Source organism: Callospermophilus lateralis, unplaced genomic scaffold, assembly GCF_048772815.1.
Source record: "Callospermophilus lateralis isolate mCalLat2 unplaced genomic scaffold, mCalLat2.hap1 Scaffold_45, whole genome shotgun sequence".
NCBI classification, from domain to species: domain Eukaryota; kingdom Metazoa; phylum Chordata; class Mammalia; order Rodentia; family Sciuridae; genus Callospermophilus; species Callospermophilus lateralis.
This window is the reverse complement of record NW_027514398.1, coordinates 695,163-708,482: the sequence shown is the minus strand read 5'-3', so window position 1 is coordinate 708,482 and position 13,320 is coordinate 695,163. Positions and strand designations below refer to the sequence as shown.

Here is a 13,320-nt window from a genome sequence, read left to right as displayed (position 1 = left end):
TGCGGGAAGCATTCCTGGAATCATTAAATCTGACAGAGGTTATGCATAAATGTGCACGTTGGTCAACACAACCCAAAAGTACTAAGTCAGCCAATTCTTCTACCTGAGTTTGGAGTAAATCTATTCTTTGGTTGGCAGCTAAAATCCCTGACAAAATATGTTGATTAATTGTATTTTGGGATTCAAGTATGGTGGAAGTTTGTTGGACAACTTGATTAATGGTGGCAGCAGTTTGTACTTGATTGGCCATAGCCATTCCGGCCGTAACCGCTACAGCAGCAGATATGGCCACGGCTGTCACTATAGCCGCTGTGATCCCAAAATCTCTGCGGATTCTAAGTAGCTCAACAATAGTGAATTTATCAGGATCCGCAGTGACCGGGATTGGGACAAAAGTTGGAATTTTCATAACCACTGCTACAGTCCAGGAACCATTCCAACACTCAGATAAGAGACAGGTAGTATGAGAACAATCCAGCATCCCCGATGAGGTGGCCTCAGCCAAAAGGAATAAGAAGGGGGATTGGACACAGACCATTGCAGGAGGCAATGTGGCATTATACAACAGAGAGTTGAATTAAACAGATGTAAGTCTATTACCTTGTTCACTTTCCCTAACAGTACCAGAAATATTAGCCAGCCAACTTTTGGCTCCTAGCAACTGAGCCAATGCAGAAATATCGGCTGAAGCCCCCTTTTCATTAGAAATAAGCCATTGAAACCAGGACAAACCTACTCCTGTAGAGGAGCTGGCACTATTGTTAAAGTTATAAACATACCTATTAAGAGAGGGAGAAAGGGAGAAACCTTTAGCAACTTGATGTTTCTCCCAAGAATGATCCTGACAAGGCGTAAATGTTGGAGGGAAACCAAGATTAGGGGAACAGTAAGGAGAGTCCTTAAAATGAGTGGCATTATAAATACTACTAGAAGAAGGAGGCACTGGGATTAGTACCTCGGAGATAATAGCCAAGGTAGTTATGTTGAGAGCAGAGCTGCTGTTTGCGGGGGTCCCTGAGCCTTATTGCTTCCCCGAAACTACCTTGCTCAATATATCACTGATAATGCTTCCTGAGACCTGATTGGAACGCAATGGGTCCTCCCAGTTAGTCAAATTTTTGGTCTTAAGGCTAATGCAATTAGCGTTTCTAAGGCTGAAACAAAAAACTCCTGTGAGATTAACTTGAGATTGATTAAAAATTCTCTCCATGTCCCCTCTAGGAGAGGCACAGGGAGCAGACATCTCACATGAGGTAGAAAAAAGAGTGGGGAGGACATTAGAATTACCATGAACCGGCATCGGCATTGGCCAGGCCCGTGCCACTGCCCACCACCGCATTGGTGTCGCCTGTGCCATCGGCACCAGCACCAGAGCCAGAGCACTTAGCAGAATGAAGATCCTCATCACAGGATTGTTGTGGTATCTCTTGTTGCTGGTCAGCTGATGTCGAGACTCTTCTTGTCAAGCGTTCAGGGACCCACAATGGTTCCGTACGATCCTGGGGAAAAACACATACAGATCCTCGTGCCCATGTCAGCACGGGGTCAGGGCCATTCCATTGGCCCGTAAGAACATCCTTCCACTTAACATAGCCAATCACAGAGGGCTGAGGGGACACATGTCTATCGGCCGCAGAGCGACCATGAATATCCAAATTCAAAAAATTAATGGTAAAGAGAGCTAAGGACAGGCGTTCTTTAGGAGTGTGTTCAGCTCCTATTCCCCCTTTTTGTTTTTGTAAAGTATCCTTTAAGGTGCGATGAGCACGCTCAACAATGCCTTGTCCTTGAGGATTATAAGGCAAACCATGAGTAAGTTGCACTACCATAGTAGAACAAAAAGCTGTAAATTGTCTGCCAGTATAAGCAGGTCCATTATCAGTCTTAAGGGATGCAGGTGCACCCCATGCTGCCCCTGCCTCTAAACAGTGAGTAATGACATTACATGCCTTTTCTCCCGATAAAGCAGAAGCATGGATAATTCCAGAGCACGTATCAACGGAAACATGCACATACTTAAGGTTACCAAAGTCAGGTATATGTGTCACATCCATTTGCCAAACAACCAATGGCTTTAATCCCCGTGGGTTTACTCCATAATTAGGGGGTTGAAGAAATGTGACACAATGGGGACATTGCAATACTATCTGCCGAGCATCCGCTCTTGAAATGGAAAAACGCCTGCGCAGCGTTAATGCATTAACATGGAAGTTTTGGTGAAACAATTTAGCCCCCTCTAAGGAGGAAGCCAAGCATATCAATTGACTTCTAGTGGCTAAGTCCGCACAGGCATTACCTTGGGATAACGGACCAGGAAGAGAGGTGTGAGCCCTGATATGCATTGGATAAAAAGAAGCAGTGCGGTTAGAGATAAGCTGTTGAAGCTGAGTAAAGTAAACAGACACATTGTGGGCATCACTAATAGTTCCCACGGCCTCCAGGACTTTTAGTGCTTGTACCACATAGCTGGAGTCCGAAATAAGATTAAAAGGAAAAGAACACTGTTTAAAAACTTCAATAACAATTTGTAGTTCTACCCATTGTGGATTTCCAGGAGCAAATTGATGCTGGATAGGGGGAGAGTCATTAATTACATAAGCTCCCATTCCAGACTTGGAACCATCAGTAAAAATGTTAACAGCCCCCAGAATTGGACTGGATGAAGTTACCTTAGGGAAAATGATGGGATGTTCTTTAACAAAATGGAGTAATGGATGAGAAGGGTAGTGATTATCAATACTCTCTTGAAACGAGCAACACAGAATAGCCCAGTTGTCTAGAGTAGCACATAAAACATTAAGTTGAGCTTTAGTGTAGGGTATGATAAGAGAAGAAGGTGATTGGCCGAAAAATTGAATGCTTTGTTGAATCCCTTTAAGTGCCAATGCTGCAACAGCATCAGGATAATATTCTAAGGATTTTCCTGGGGATACATGTGGGTGGATCCATAGTAAAGGCCCATCTTGCCACAGTACTCCAGTAGGCTGCCGCATAGTGGCAAGCACACATAACTGGAAAGGTTTATCACTCTGGAGCCTGCATAGAGTGGCATGCTGTATAGCTTGTTCTACTTTTATAAGGGCCGCTCTAGCCTCAGTAGTGAGGCTACGAGGGGAAGCAAGATCTGGATCACCCTTAAGAGTAGCATACAAAGGCTGGAGCACAATATTAGGAATATGTAAATATCCTCTTATCCAATTAATATCTCCCAGCAATTTTTGAAAATCATTTAAAGTTCGGAGATCTTGAGTCCTGATGGTAATTTTTTGTGGTTTTAATTTGTCATACCCAATTGTTGCTCCCAAAAACCTGATAGAATCCCCCGTTTGAACCTTTTCAGGTGCGATGTGCAGTCCATGTTGAGCCAACAGCATCATGAGTCCTTTATAAGCCTCATAAACTGTCTGTTCTAATTTTGCGGCCAATAACACATCATCCATATAGTGAATAATCTTGGTGGAGGAATACTTATGTCTGAGAGGTGCGAGTGCCTTCCCCACATACATCTAGCACATCGTGGGACTGTTAGCCATCCCCTGTGGCAACACCACCCACTCAAACCTTTGATCTGGTTCCTCATGATTACACGAGGGAAGGGTGAAAGCAAAACGTTGGGAATCTTTAGGATGCAAAGGAATGGAAAAGAAACAGTCTTTAATGTCAATAACAATTATATGCCAGCCTTGAGGAACAGAGGAGAGCAGAGGCAGCCCTCTTTGAATGGGCCCCATAAGCTGCATCTGAGCATTAACTGCTCGTAGATCATGCAGTAGGCGCCACTTCCCTGACTTTTTCTTAATGACAAATATGGGAGTATTCCATGGAGAAGTAGAAGGTTGGATGTGACCCAAATCAAGTTGTTCTTTGACTAGATCATGGGCTGCTGCCAGTTTAACCGAGGGAAGAGGCCACTGAGGCACCCAAACAGGCTCCTCGGTGAGCCATGTTATGGGTATTTGAGCCCCAGTGGCCCCTAGGAAAAACCCAGACCAAACCTGTTAAGCTTTTGATGACCTTGCACAGGATGCTTACGTCCCTGTAGGTGCCTTCCTAGTCCTAGACCTGGCTTATACCCCATATTTTGCATGATATGTTGAGACACTGGGGAATAGTCATTACTAAGAGTGAACCCCATGTCTTTCATCAGATCACGGCCCCATAAAGAAATAGGTAAATCAAGTACATAAGGCTGAAAGCTACCATCGTGTCCTTCCGAGTCCTTCCAAGATAGATGTCTACAGCTGATTTTTGGGGCTTGGGCATATCCAAGTCCTCATAAGGATTGATCAGAAGCCTGCACTGGCCATCCCCTAGACCAGTCCTTAAGGGCTATGATACTACGATCTGCTCCTGTGTCCAGCAATCCCACAATAGATTTACCTTCTATGCTTAATTCCAAAGTGGGGCGATTGCTCATATCCAGTGACAAATAGGCACAATTTCCTCCGGTGGTACCAATCTGATTTCCTGTCCGTGACCTTGAGTCAGCAGGGAAGTGATTATGCAAACTAGGCAAAATTAGCAATTGAGCAATCCGATCCCCTGGGGAGATAGACACAATGCCCCTTGGAGCTTCCACCATAACCTTTACTGCCCCTACAGTATCAGGGTTTACAACTCCGGGGAAAACATGAAGACCTTGTAGGATAGAGGATGCACGTCCAATTAACAAACCTACAGTGCCAGGGGGTAAAGGCCCTTTGAACTCAGTTTCCACCAATTGGACTCCCATCTTAGGTGTTAATACGAGTCTGGAGGTGGAACAGAGGTCCAATCCCGCGGCACCTGTAGTGGCTCTCCGCATCTCGTGGGATGGCGCAGAGAAGGCCATGTCTCGGGTTCGGGTGTGACATTCTCCATTGCCCCATATATTTGTGGGCCCTGGGGTCGGGGGCCCCTTCGGCCGTTTTTTGGCCCAGCTGAAATAGGCTGTCCATGGATGTCCCTCACTGATCTACACTCCCTTGCCCAATGCTTCCCCTTTTTGCATTTTGGACACAGTCCCGGTTGACGAGGGCCATTAGAAGGGCCACCGCGAGGAGGTCCAGTAAAATTGCCTTTTTTGGGACAGTCACGTTTGAAATGGCCGGATTGACCACAATGGAAGCATGTTCCGGCACCAGGACCGCCCCCTTTTGCAATCCGAAGGACAGCAGCTGCAAGACCTGCATTAGTTAAAGGTCCTCCAAGCTCTCTACACACTTTCATCCAAGCTTCCATGCCCTTGTTTTTATAAGGAGCGATTGCTGCTTTACATTCTTTGGTGCATTGCTCAAAAACAAGTTGTTTAATCAAGGGCATTGCTCTATCAGGGTCACCAAAGATTTTTCCTGCGGCATCCACCATCCTAGCAACAAAGTCCGAGAAAGGTTCTGTGGGGCCTTGCATGATTTTTGTTAAATTGCCAGACACTTCTCCTCTATTTGGGAGTGATTTCCATGCATGGATACAAATGTTATTGATCTGTTCATATACCTCAGGGGGTATATCCTGTTTGTTGATTAGCAAATCTACCTTGTCCCAAAAGCATTTCCTTGTCCCAATGGGGGTGTCCCGCCGCATAGTTTTGGGCAGCCTGCTCTACAGCACCCTCTAGCACAAAGGCTCTCCAGTCCAAATATTTGCCTGGAGAAACACAAGCCCGAACAAGGCTAGCCCAATCAGAGGGAGTCATACAGTATCTAGACAGACTCTCCACCTGAGTTAATGTGAAGGCGGCATCCACCCCATAAGTACGCACAGACTCTGCCAGGGTCTTCACAATTTTGAAATCTAAGGGCTCATGGAATCTTCCCCTATTGTCATCCTGGAAAACTGGATAAGCAAGACCCATCTCAGCATTAACAGCCCTCCATGTTTGGGCATGGAAAGCTCTCCTCGAAACACCCTCACCGTACGGCGGCGGGTCCGGAGGATCATTTTTCTTGAGCTCCTGTTTATTTTTATTCCCTTCTCCCATAGTTAAACTCCCTAGCTGCCGAGACAGTCTCCCGAGCTCCTCCTGTTCATCCTCCTCCTCTTCTGACCCACTTTTGCATGGGAGTGTGCGCAGTGTACTGAGATCTGGATACAAGCGTTTCCTCCCCCGTTTCTCGCTCTGCACATTCCCCTCCTCCTGAAATATTTCACTCCATGCCAGAGACAATCGCCTCCTCCCCTGTTTCTCGCTTCGCACACTGCCATCCTCCTGAAATACGTCACTGCCTGCCGGAGATAATTGTTTCCTCCCCTGTTTCTCGCTCCGCACACTCCCACCCTCCTGAAATACCTCACTGCCTGCCATTTCTGATCTTTCTTCATGTAATTGCTCTAAAACTTCTTGTCCTTTAGTAAGTGCTTCCTGACATCTGCTATCTGCGAGGCAACTACGAATCATCTTCCAAAGGGGTATCACCCCACCCTCTAATATGCCCTGCTCAGAAGCAAAGTCAAGGTCTGTGCCTAACTTATCCCAGCTAGGCAGAGTAAGACTGCCAGAAAATGCAAACCACGGTGCAATAATATCTGTCTTCTGTAAAAATCTCTGTAAAGTACTACATTTCACTTTTAGGCCCTTGGAACGTAACAGGTTATCTAGGGCCAGGAGAAGCGGACTTGAAGATACGGCACCCATGACACAACAAAAGACACACAACAAACAAGAGTGAAAGTAAGAGCAAAAGTACACAGTGCAGCTGCAATAAGATTTAATGCTCTCTCTGGCTTTACAGAGGAGCTGCCGCTTTGACAGCGGGTCCCAATTAGTCTGGGACTAATCTCCGCTTTAACCGCGGGTCCCAATTAATCTGGGACTAATCTCCGCTTTATCTAGGACTCATCTTCCGCTTTACCTGCGGGTCCCACCTTACCTGGGACTAATTGGTGCACCACCCCTGACTGCTGAAAGTTCTGGTTCCCGGGTCTCGGCACCACTTGTCGCGACCCCTTGCCCGCAAGGAAGACGCAACTCAGGAATCTTCTTTCAGCAGTTTATTCAGGCCTTGATTTAAGTATCTTTTAGTGACTCCCTTTCTTTTTTTTCCCGAGGGCCCAAGCACAGCCTAATAAAGCCTCCCACATACCAATCTTAAGCCGCCGCGTGGATCTTTCTTATAGGGTGGCAAGAGATAGCGTGCCAACTCTCCACAAAGGAATTTGTTTATCACAGGCCACAGTGGAAGCCAGCGCCATCTTCTAATGGCGGCCACAATTTACAACAATGGCTTACCACAGGGAAGGAGGTTAACAAATGTCGACCTAACATTGAATAAGGAAAAACAAGAGACCAAACAGGGAAAGTTCTGCAGGTATAATTCCAGAACTGAAATGCTGATCTTGTGCCAGTTTCAGATTCTAATCTCTTCTCTTGGGGGGAGTAAGGGAAGGAGAATTTATTTCACGAAAAAAATTTGGGAAATGAGGTCAAAGAATCTGATTTCTTTCAAAGAGCATTCTAATTAAATCCATTCCTCAACTGTCATGGAAATTCTTATTAAATACTGACACAGAGTGGAATCAAGGTGTCATACCTGGACTGGATGGCCCCTCAGGGGAGCTTGTTTCCAAAGCACTGTCTGGAGGAATCCCATCTACTAACTGCAGGGCTAAAAGGAACAACACAACTTATAAATAACCCTCATACATAAAGCACCTTTACAGCTTCGCTGTAGCTTTTTTAATACAATCCAGAAAGAATTGAGCATTGACCTTGCTAAAAGTCATTTTACTACCCAACTGTGAAATGACAAAATTCCACTTAGATTCATTCCTCTTACTATATAAGTCAATCCTGGAGTGGCAATGTTTTCTAAATAAGTTTACAAATTACAATCTGCTCATTTTAGGATAATGAAGCCATATAATTTTGTCATTTTATTTTATGTTGCAGATTCATAGAAAGCAGTCAAGTGAGAATAATCAGGGACTATTTATAAATGCTAAATGTCATTATTTAGTAAAAAGACAAACATATATCATTTCTGTTTGTATGAAGCAGAACATAATACAAATGGTAGTGTTAATGAGAAAAGTAACTTTACCAGTCACTCCGCCATTTCCATCACTTGAACGCTGGGGTGCTTTGGAGGGTGGGGATGGTGCTTTTCACTTTGTTCTCCTCAAAGATGAAGTCCCCAGATGGAGGAGCTACTGAGCTGCAGTGAGCCTATTCTCACTATGCCTGCTTCACAGGGCCTCTGTAAAAAACAAAACCATCAAACACAATCCTCTATTTATTTATTTGTTTATTTATTTATTTATTTTTCTTTGAGTATTCTTCTGTTTATTTTCATAAACATTAGGTGTATTTCTTACATCATCATTTTATTTTTTTCTTTTAAAAATGCATATACTTTTAATCATGCATATTTTACAAAATATTTTATGACATCTTACCAGTTCTTTATGACAACACTGATCATCATCATTTGTGATAAATTATTTGTAAAGTTGGTTTTAATATCCCTTCCCATCCCTATATTTAGAAATTGCAAAGCACACATCTTATAACAAATCCATCATCTACCAAAATGAAACACAATAGTAATTTATTCAAAAAATAGTTATGGAACAAAAAAAAATCTCTGCAGAAGTAAGGTAAAATGTAAGGAAAAATAAAAATATGGCCCTCCTCAATTAACTTAGACTAGGACAGGGGACAAATATGAAAATAACAAATTGAAATGTAAAAGGCTTTTGAGAAATACAGTTAAAAACTAACTTTTACAAAAGAATCAGAGAAATTATTGAATGTAAAGTAAGGGTTAAAAAGGGGAAGAATACTGGTACACTAATAGCTGGCTTGGTTAATCTATCTCTTATTAGCACCAGTGTATCAGTGGAAAATGTTTCAAGAATTTATATTTACCCAACATAAGGTCCTTGAGGTCACAGACTACAAAAGGCTACTGCTCACATTCCTGGCAGGTGAATGTCTGCAGAACCTAGGACTATCCTGCCTCCTCAGGCAGACTGATGCCTCCTGGCCAACTGCCACACCATCTTTGCTCTTTCACTTATAACAAAACTTTGAATTGTTCATACTTTATTTCTGCAATTTCTCTTTTCCCACTTGAGTTTACCAATTAAACTTTTACCAACCCTTGACCCATTAACACTTTTCCTATCAAAATCACCAATGACCTTGACCACAAATAAATCAGTGGTCATTTCTCAGAAGTCTTTTTTTTTTTTTTTTTTGACCTGTTAGCAGCAATAAACACACATGACCTCCCTTCTGTAGTGCTGTTTCTTACCCAGAACACCACATTTCTCACTCTCAACAGATCCATACTCTGGCTGCTCTGCTTTTTTGGTGCATTACGTTTCATCTTCTGACCAACATTGGTGTCAACAGAACTTTGGCCATATTCTTGTTAATATCTATACTCACACTTTCTTGATGATTTGTTACCTTTAAGTTTTATATACATGCTGATGATTCTAAACTCATGTCTACTCCATCTGATGACCTGTTTTGGTCTCCACATCAAGGCCACTTCAACTTAGCACGTCTAAACCTGAAATCTTAGCAGTCATTCCTTTTCTTCCTTCTACCCCAAACTCTGTACTTCTCATGGTCTTTATCTCAGCAAAGAGCAAGTCATTTTTCTATTTGCTGTCATCTCCTCTCTCATCATCCATAACAAGTCTACCCTGTTGGCTCCTCCCTTAAAAGACACCAAGCATCAGCTTGACTTCTACCATAGTGTCTGAATCATTGACAACACTCTAACAGGGCTCTGCTTCTACGCTGCATGCCTACTGTCTTTTCTCAACATAGCGGAAAAAAAAGGATCCTGTTAAAGTGTGTAAGTCACTTTAGGATGTTTTGTTCAAAACCTTCTAGTGTTTTCCCAATTGGCACAGAAAATCTAAGTCCTTTTAATTGATGTCCTGGTTCCTAGATGTCTGTGACCATCTGCAAGGACAGAATAGCTCACTCCAGTCACACTGGCATTTTTGCTGCCTCTCATGGTGCCTGGAGATTTCCTGGGATGGCTACCCTGGCTGTTCCTATTCCTAGAACATTCTTCCTTCTGATAGCTTAATGTTTCCCTCCCTCATTTCCTTCTGGTTATTTCTCACATGTCACCTTTCAATGCCTTCCTCCCAGACTCCAAAATTTTCTATCTCATTTCCAAGCTTTATTTTTTTACTATAAGCCTTTAACAAATTTTGGCTTATTTACTGGTTTATTATCTGCTTCCACTGGAATTGGCTGTAAGGGCAGGAACTTGTTTCTCTATTTTGCTCATTGCTGTAATACTGGAACAATTGTTTGGCATACAGAAGTTTCTCAATAAATATTTAAGTGAGTGGAAAATGAATTCTGTATTTTCTTCTTCATGGGTAAGAAGTCTTAATAATCTTGGACTAAATGTTTGTGTAAATTTGGGTCATTCCACTCTTACAGGACCATGTATGTACATCCAAGCAAAATAGTCCAATACATAAGAAGTTCTCTGTCTTTGGGCTTTGCTACACATCCAGAAAAAAGTGATGAATTTACTATTTCATAACTTTCTAATGCTTCTGCCAGAGGGAAAAAAAACCTGCCCGAAAAGAAAAAAAAATGATTTAAAAGCTATCATCATTGCCAACTGTGTGAGATACTAAAGACAATAATGGATCACTACAGGGACAGAAACACAAGCCTACATGGCAGATTCTATACTATACAAACCCCTCATTCATAATTCCTCTTAAGGAAGGACAGATAAGGTGGCTGGTGCTCTCATCATCCCCAAAAATATTAAACTTCTACCATATCAGTTGGTATATAGTTATAGCTAGCCCTTGCCATCGTATTACGCTATTCCCTCTTTCAGAACTCAGACCTCTAATAATCTAGCAAGAAAAGAAAACCTGCCACTCAAACTCAGATTTTGATTCTGAACCACTAAAGTCAATTGTGATTGACTATTGTGATCATCCCCCACCGGGAGGTCATGGGATGGATCCCCAACAGACCTATGAAATAATTCAAGAGAAGGATCCTCAGTAATAAACAGATGATATAGAAACATAGTGAGGAATTAGCAGTAAATACTGATTTGAGTAGATTATAATGCCTCTGTGGTCTGAAACTTTCACTTGATCTCTTACAGTATTAGCAAATTCAGAGAAACTCAAGGAGATGGTTAAATGCTAAAAGAACATTTTAAAATATTTGTCTAAAAATCTAAAGATGTTATTTCTTGAGAAACTGACTTCAGTTTAGCCTTATTCAAGCATCACTCTCACTGCAGACCTGGTTTATTAGTAACAATGCAGTAAAAGCACACCAAGTAATGACATCTTTGATCTTCCTCCTTAGTTTCATGTTTCTCATGTTTTGACTGATTGCTTTCATGAGGTATATAATAAAAATACTTCCACCTTAGGCCATATTCTCAATCACTGTCACTTATGGATCTCACCTATTACATGCTAAAGGCAGTCATGATATGAACTTCACAGACAATAGTGTTTAAGAGCTAAAGACTTTCATAATACAGTAAAGCAGACAGCATAGAAATTTTAAAAATAGAGGAATTTTTATACTCAAAAATTCATGTGAACATATCCATAACTCAAATACACAATACCCACATATTCATATATTTATCAGTCTGGAGATACTAAAATAAGCTAGCATTTTTGTACAGAATATGTATATTTCTATGAACAAGGAATTTGAAATTTGTCAGAATAAATAAGTAGCATTTATGAAGACAATTGAGGGAATGCAAAGCTATGGAAGCATATACAGTATAATCATTCTAGAAAACACTGGTATAAATGGGTGTACATTTCTAGAGTTGCAGTTTGAACCACAGACCCTCAGAACAAGGACATTAGTAAAGACATGATTCTTACTAATTGATATGAGGTAGAACTTGTGCCTGTCATAACTTGATTCCATCTTATAATTAATAGTGAAAACTTGCTAAATAAAGAGACAAAATATAAATGTAACAATTAGTATAAGATGATCCAAAAGCAGGAGTTCTAAATTAATAAGAATTGTGAGATTAGATAATCAACACAAGATTAATAATAAAAATGTAAATTTTGAGATGTAACACCAGTAATTGCATTTAAAAAATAGCTTTATATTTTCAGTCATCCTATGGGATACAGAAGAGGTTAGTTGTTATTATAAAAAGAGGCTCTCAGAAAAGAGCTTCAGTCAGCTAAGGTAACAACCAAAGAAAGTTACTAAAAGTCAAATTTGAAGTTTTTTGGGGTTGACTAAAATATCACTACTAAGAAAACCTGGAGGAGTACTTGGTCTTGAGGAAAAGATGGTCTGTATCTACTGAACATATCCTTCTCTTGCATGAAAGTCTGCAGGAAAATATGGAGTATTTACATTAGAACACTTAAGTATTTCTTGGTTAGATTGTAGCCAAGAAAGCTGGGTGTATTTAGATATGTATACTGTGTATATATCCCAATACAAAAGATTGGAAAGGCTCCAAACACAGGATTACTTACAGCTAGAAAGTAGACTTCCTAAATTACCGCAGTTATTTAAGTAATACACAAGTTTCCATTTAGAATATATTCTCCTGTGTCCTTCAGGATGCGCTCCCAATAGTCTCCAAGTAACTGTACTTTTGCACTGATCAGAATTCAATCACCTAGTGTGCTGAAGGTGTATCTTTTTAAACCAGAGGGAGGTTCATAGAAGTTTTTATGTTGGAGGATAGCTCACCATAATGGTGATTCCCAAAATAAACTATGGGGTCAACACTAGGGGCAGAACCAAGAAACATGTCATTTACTGTCTCTGTGACCTTCAGTCTCATCATCTATAAAAAGTAACCATATCTATGTTAAAAGGTGCTGTGGTCCTTAAATAATCTCAGCATATATAAAATGGTGCCTAATACACAGTACATGTCCCATATTTATCAGCTGTTATTACATGACATGTGAATGTATTCCGTAAACAAAATAAAAACATGATAGTTATTAAGGTTAAAGTGAAAAGTATGGATATTAAAAAAAAGTATTTATGACTGCCTTTCTCTTTGGTGACAGTGGCATTGGGGGTCCTACTGGAATCAATCTCAGTTATGATCAACTTTAAAACCCAACAGTGTTCAATGTTCAGGAACCTGTGCTTCGTCCACTGCATAAGTCAAATTTGCCGTTCTAAAATTCTTCACCTTTAATCACCTCAAGTTATTTCATCATACCATGAAGGACTTTAATAAAAGTTAAATATTTAACACTAGTTTGTTAAATGCTGGAGATGAGTACGTGAATATGCATTAGAGTATATAAATTTGAACAATCTAACAGGTGAAGTTTACATGAAGAATTAAATAAAGAATAATTTATAAATGTTTA

At 41.1% G+C, this 13,320-nt stretch overlaps 1 pseudogene across 1 annotated transcript in view; it reads right to left on the bottom strand.

Moving 5' to 3' along the window:
* The window catches only part of LOC143388897 (cordon-bleu protein-like 1), a 40,760-nt pseudogene that overhangs the window by 18,072 nt on the left and 9,368 nt on the right, over positions 1-13,320 (bottom strand). Inside the window, exons 3-4 of the transcript XR_013090084.1 lie at positions 8,019-8,174; positions 7,509-7,583 (exon numbers count right to left, since the gene is read on the bottom strand). The product of XR_013090084.1 is annotated as a cordon-bleu protein-like 1 (transcript). The remainder of the gene's footprint in view (positions 1-7,508; positions 7,584-8,018; positions 8,175-13,320) is intronic.